The sequence below is a fragment of the Chrysochloris asiatica genome, unplaced genomic scaffold, assembly GCF_000296735.1.
Source record: "Chrysochloris asiatica unplaced genomic scaffold, ChrAsi1.0 scaffold00153, whole genome shotgun sequence".
In the NCBI taxonomy this organism is placed as follows: Eukaryota; Metazoa; Chordata; class Mammalia; order Afrosoricida; family Chrysochloridae; genus Chrysochloris; species Chrysochloris asiatica.
The window spans coordinates 4,883,081-4,889,228 of NW_006408671.1; the positions used below are offsets into that span (position 1 = coordinate 4,883,081).

General features: G+C 36.6%; 1 pseudogene; it reads right to left on the minus strand.

Annotated features, from left to right (window-relative positions):
* Positions 1–3,550: 3,550 nt before the first annotated feature.
* On the minus strand, positions 3,551–5,221 carry LOC102828196 (annotated as a pseudogene).
* Between the last annotated feature and the right edge of the window lie 927 nt (positions 5,222–6,148).

Sequence of the window (6,148 nt, forward strand, 5' to 3'; positions counted from 1 at the left end):
CATGGAAATGAGATGATATACAATGGAATGAATGTAAAACTAAAGTTCTCCCATGTAAACTATCATATAATTCACAATAAAACATTAAAAAAAAAAAAAAGATTGTATCATGTGCATATTGCAGGTTATTAATGAGTCTTCCTCCAATCCTGATGCCACACTTTTCTTCATAGAACCCAGCTTCTTGGATTATTTGCTCAGCATACAGGTTGAATATTATGGTGAAAGAATACAACCCTGTCGCCCACCTTTCCTGATTTTAAACCATTCAGTGTTCCCATGTTCTGTTCAAACAACTGCCTCCTTGTCTATGTATAGGTTCCTCATTAGCGTAATTAAGTGTTCCAGAATACTCATACTTTCCAATGTTGTCCATAGCTTGTCATGATCCATACAATCGAAGTTCTTTGCATAATCAATAAAGCACAAATAAATGTTTTTCTGGTATTCTCTGCTTTTAGTCACTATCCACCTTATGTCAGAAATGATATCCCTCATCCCACATCCTCTTCTGAATCCAGCTTGAACTTCTGGAAGTTCTTTGTCCATAAACATGCATATTATGTGACTGAAAATGCCATGATTTGAGTTTGATGTACCTTAGTCCTCAAATTGACATATTTGCTCTTAAACACTTTAAAGATGTCTTTTGCAGATGGTTTGCCCAATGCAATTCTTCATTTGAGTTCTTGACTGCTGCTTCTATTAGCACTGATTGTGGGTCCAAGGAAAATGAAATCCTTGACAATTTTAGTCTCTGCTCTGTACATAGTGATGTTGTTCATTGGTTCAGGGTTTTTTTACTTTTTGTTTTTTTCTTTTGAGTTGTGCTCCATTTTGAAAGCTGCATTCTTTTGGCTTCACCAAGTTTTTCGAGTCCTTTCCATTTTCAGCCAGCAAGGTTGTGTTATCTGAATGTTGCAGATTGCTAATGATCCTTCCTCCAATACTGATGCTGAGTTTTTCTTCTAGCTTCTCAGAATACAGATTGAATTTGCATAGTGAAACTATGCAACACCAATACACACCTTTTCTGATTTTAAATCACACATTATTTCTTTGCTTTATTCAAATGACTGAGTGTTTTATTAATAATATTGTTCAATATTTTCTGCTTTCTCTAAGGTCACCTTTCTTTTGAATGTGCATAAATTTGGAATTTTTTCAGTGTATGACTACTAGTCTATGACAAAAACTTAGAAGACAATTTCCTGGCCAACTGACTGAAAATTTTCCAAATGTATGCCCATTCTTAAGAAAGGTGACCCTATAGAACCCTGGTGTGGGGCTGTGGGTTAATGCACTAGACTGCTAGGTCAATTTGAACAGCAAGGTCGGTGGTTCAAGCTCACCAGCCGTTCCTTGGAAACCCTGTACAGGGCCACTATGAGTCAGAGTCAACTTGATGGCACTTAACAACAACAACTGAGAGACCTTGTATGGTGCTGCAGCATAAACACTGGTTAGTTTGAACTACAGACTTGCAATCAAGTCAGACTTGGAAGTCTGCAGTTCAAACTCACCAGCCGCTTCTTGGAAACCTTGTACAGGGTCACTATGAGTCAGAACCAACTTGAGGGCATTTAACAACACCTGGATGCTTCCAGTGCTGCATTAGTTTGTTAGAACATATCAATAAATATGTTGTCAGTTCTGGCAGTCTAATTTTTCACTAATGACTACAGTACAGCTATGACCTTTTCATTCAATACCATAACTTCTTGACCATATAAACCTTCCCAAATAGTTGCATGTCAACCAGTTATTTTGGTACTGTGAATGTATATTCCTTATAATTTCTTCTTCTTTTACAAACAACAACAACAACAACAACAAAAACAATTTTATTTAAATTACTACAATAGCTTTTAAAAGTAGTTTACAAAGATCATGGCTAAATTTATTTTTCTTGAAAGATATAATTAATATGGTACTTTAAAATTATTTTGGTCAGTGAAACATTTAGTAAAAACTTTTGTTTCTCCATATGTTTGTATAAAATAAGCTTTTTAAAAACTGTTTCAGAATCCTCTTTAAAATAAATCAGACAACTTGACTTTTGATAAGAACAAATTATAAGAAGGGATTAAAAATTGATTAATACTGATAGTTCTAGTGTAAAACAATGGGGGCACTATTTATTTACAGGTGGTGGGACCCTTAAGAGATAAATAATGAAGGCAATGACTGGCTCTATACTCTCAAAACAATATTTTCATTTAAAGATTTATGAGGAAAAAGAGAGAAAGAAAGAGATGTATCTAGAATAAGATTCTAAGAAAGTAAAAGATTTGACAGATAAAGTTATTATAGATGCAAAGTTACAACTGAAGTATTATAATACTACAGAAATCATTTTAACATTCTTCATACATTATAAAATTCACTTTCTTTTTGGCTTGGGGCACTGTTAATGAAAATTATCACATGCATAGTAAATCTTTATATTTGCTACAGAGCTTTGTTACAGAATTACACTCCAACAAGTAAACATGTAGAAAATTAAATCCTTCAACCACCCAGGAATATTGGTTAACAAATGGTTACCAATTCCTGAAATCATCTTTCCTTATTCAAAAGCTTCAAGATATGTCCAAATAAACTGCATTTGTTCACTTTTATGAGTCAAATGAGTAAATATACTAAACCTCCTGATATACATGCTTCAAAAATCCTTGAGAAGACTGAGAATCTCTTAAAGGAAAAACAACAACAAACAAGACATGTTCAAAAACACGTCCAGACATAATTTATCTGACTAATCAAAGTCCCAGTGACTTACTGTATCGTCATATAGACACTTTTCTCCCCCTTCCCACAATTTTCTCTTTTTCTTCATGTCCTTCTCCCACATCATCCAAAAACAAAGAAAAATTGCAAGCACCTAGATGCCTTTTCATTACTTTTGTTCCTATAAGCATGGCTTACTAAGGAACTAATACCTCAATGCTATAAAAAGGAATATGAAAGGAAAACCCACAGTTGTATTTAGGAAACTGCCTTACTAATAACTCAGTAGACTTTATAAAAAAATCTAGTTAAAGAATTTGGAGGATTCATAGGAAAGTTTAATCCCGCCCATAGGTCATGCCCGATCAATAATGATTTAGCTATGACTCTAAGTAGAGCCTTTATGGTAGGATACTCTTAACATAACTATCCATTTTCTCAAGTAACAGATAATTAGATTGAATAAATGATTTAGAAGTTCCACGTTTACATAAGAACTTAACTCCCTTTAAAGAGAAACTTGCTCTTTCCAAGAGACTTCTGCATCCTGTCTTTGCTTAGAAAGTCTAAAACATTCTCAGAACTTGAGATGTGATTTTTTTTTTTTTTTCCTTCTCTCATCCCTTATAAATTGGCTAGTTATGTGCTGTGGAGTCAGTTCCGATTCATAGCGACCCTGTACAGGGTTTCTGAGGCTGTAAATCTTTACGGGAGAAGAACGCCTCATCTTTCTCCCGCGGAACAGCTGGTAGTTTCGAACTGCTGACCTTAAGGTTCACAGCCCGTTTAGTAACCACTATGCTGTCAGAGCTCCTTTCCTTTATAAGTAGGTGCCCCTTTTTAAGGCAATCTCTAGTAGTACTGGCAGGACTAAATGAGAAATCCAGCTCCAGAGTCTTTCAATTTGCCTGGGTCCATAAGGAGCTCTGGGAGCATAGTGGTTGTGAATCGTGAAGTGAACCTTAAGATCGACAGTTAGAAACTACCAGCTGTTCTGCGGGAGAAAGATGAGGCTTTCTGCTCCTGTAAAGATTTACAGCCTCGGAAACCCTATGCTGGGTCACTATGAGTCGGAACCAACTCCACGGCACTTAACAACATATGATTGTAGAAGTTTGGTGTGTCAGAACTGGTGAAACTGACTCTAAGGAAATCTCCCACTTTTTCTGCAATTTCCTTTAGGTGTAGACTGGTTCCAACTGTTTCCTCCTAAAGCAGGAAAGTCAGGACTAAGGTTCCATCTTTGATGGCTGCATTCTCATGGTCACAATACTTTTAGGGAATCAGGGTAGAGCTGGCAGGCAGTGACTCAAAGTGGTGCACTACAGCCACATTCTGGTCATTTCTAAATCCATTGCTCAGTTCCTGGTCTACTGCTTCCTTAACGATATCACTGTCTTGAGCAGCTTTGTCCGCCGCATCAATCCGGATGGCATGGACGCTATGGAAGGAAGAATAGGCATCGGCGATTTATTCACTCAGTCTCTTTAGCATGTCTTCAGCATCTCAGGCAGCATCAAAGAGCAAGATACCAGGCTGAGGCTGAGAATGGGAGCTATTAAGGTGTTTTTCCAGGAATGTGGAAAATTCCATTGTTTCTTCCCACAGATATTTATTTTCCACAGCCTCTCATTTTGACCTTGGTATTTATTCATGAGTTGTTTCATCTGGTTCTGGAACTCTTGAACAGCAGTGTTTTCTACCTCAGGAGTAAGAACGTAACAAAAAAAAAATCACAGTGCCTGAACCAACTGTCAGTAAAAGTAGATACCACTTCATCTGGAGAAAACTTGTAGTTTTGGGTTGTTCAGACATTTGCTGGCTAGGAGGTTGAAGGAGATTGGTTTTCAAGTGCTGATTTCTGAATGTTGTCATCATCTGAAAAACTGCCATATGTTGAACTCTTGGCTGCTGAAGATAGTTGTATCCTACTCCTGATTTTTGGGGTTTGTTTGATTCAATCTTGAGGGTTTTTTTGATATCCTGAGCTCAGCACTGAAGGTTGCTTATCATAAGGTGCCATGAAGTCTTGATTTTGTGATGACTGCCAAAATGATTCTGTATATTGACTAGTTGATCTGATGATCTGATCTCCACACTAACCAGAATCCGCAGATCTGGCCTTAATATTAGTAATATCACTGTCAAAACTGTCTGAATCTTCTTTAATCTCTCCTTCTCCAGATAAATTGACAACACTGGTGGCTTCTAACTCACTCATTTTAGAATTTCCATTTGTTCTATATGATGAATCAGATCTTGAATTCCTTAGAGAGGGTCTACACAGGCCAATAATAGGGTCTTCATTCACCACTGGAATCTCTGGAGCTCTGACAGTTCTTTTTGAGACTGGTTGGGTTAAAATAGTTGGGGAAGATGACTCATCCTTTTCAGAGAAAGGAAAGTCCCATAACCCTCTCCTGGTGTAGCTAGAGATTGCTGTAGCTGAGATTGCTCTGAGGGCTGCTGCTAAAGATGGGCAACACTTCATGTCTTCATTTCCTTATCTTTTGGGGGTTGTAGCTGAGAGTCTGATGCTGAGACTGGAGGTCCTTATGTCTTCTTTTGATGCTTTCTGCACTGCTCAATATTTTGTCCATAGAATCCTTCAATATTGAAAGTAGAGGGATAAATGTTTTAATTAGTTCATTTAGCTTGAAAGATGTTGAATTTGCTCTCCCCTTTTTGTTTTCTAACACCATGGCATTACACAATTCAGTGTAATACATTACTTTTTCCTCTTGTGCTGCCCTTTAATATTTTATGTTCAGCTCATTTACTTCATCATTTATTCCATTCATTAAGCTACTTTTATGCAAAAATAAGTTTCAGAGTCTCTTCTGAAATACACATTGGTATTGTCTTACTTTCTTGCGTTTTTAAAAATTTATTCTTCTTCATGTAAGAGGTTCTTGATGTCATACCACAACTCCTCTGGTCTTCAGTCACTCATTTTAAGTTAATCAAATCCTGTTCTTGAGATGGTCTCTAAGTTCAGGTAGAATATACTCAAGGTTTACTCATGGACTTGTTTTCCTTTTCTTAAACTACTGCCTGACCTTGCATATGAATAATTCATCGTCAGTTTCTCAGCCAGGTCTGGCCTTATTTTGACTTATGATACAGAGCTTTTCCATTGTTTCTTCCCATAGATATAATTAATTTGATTAGTGTGCATTCACTCTTGTGAGGTCCATGTAGATAATCACCATTTATGCTGCTGAATACAGGTATTTGCAATGAAGAAGTCATTTGTCTTGCAAAATCTCATCATGAAATCTCTAGTATCATTTCTATTACCAAAGCCATATTTTTCAAATATTGATCTCACTTCTTTTTTCCCCACCATATGCATTCCAATCAAAAGTAACTACCAATACATCTTTATTACATGCTTGATCAAATTTAAACTGAAGAA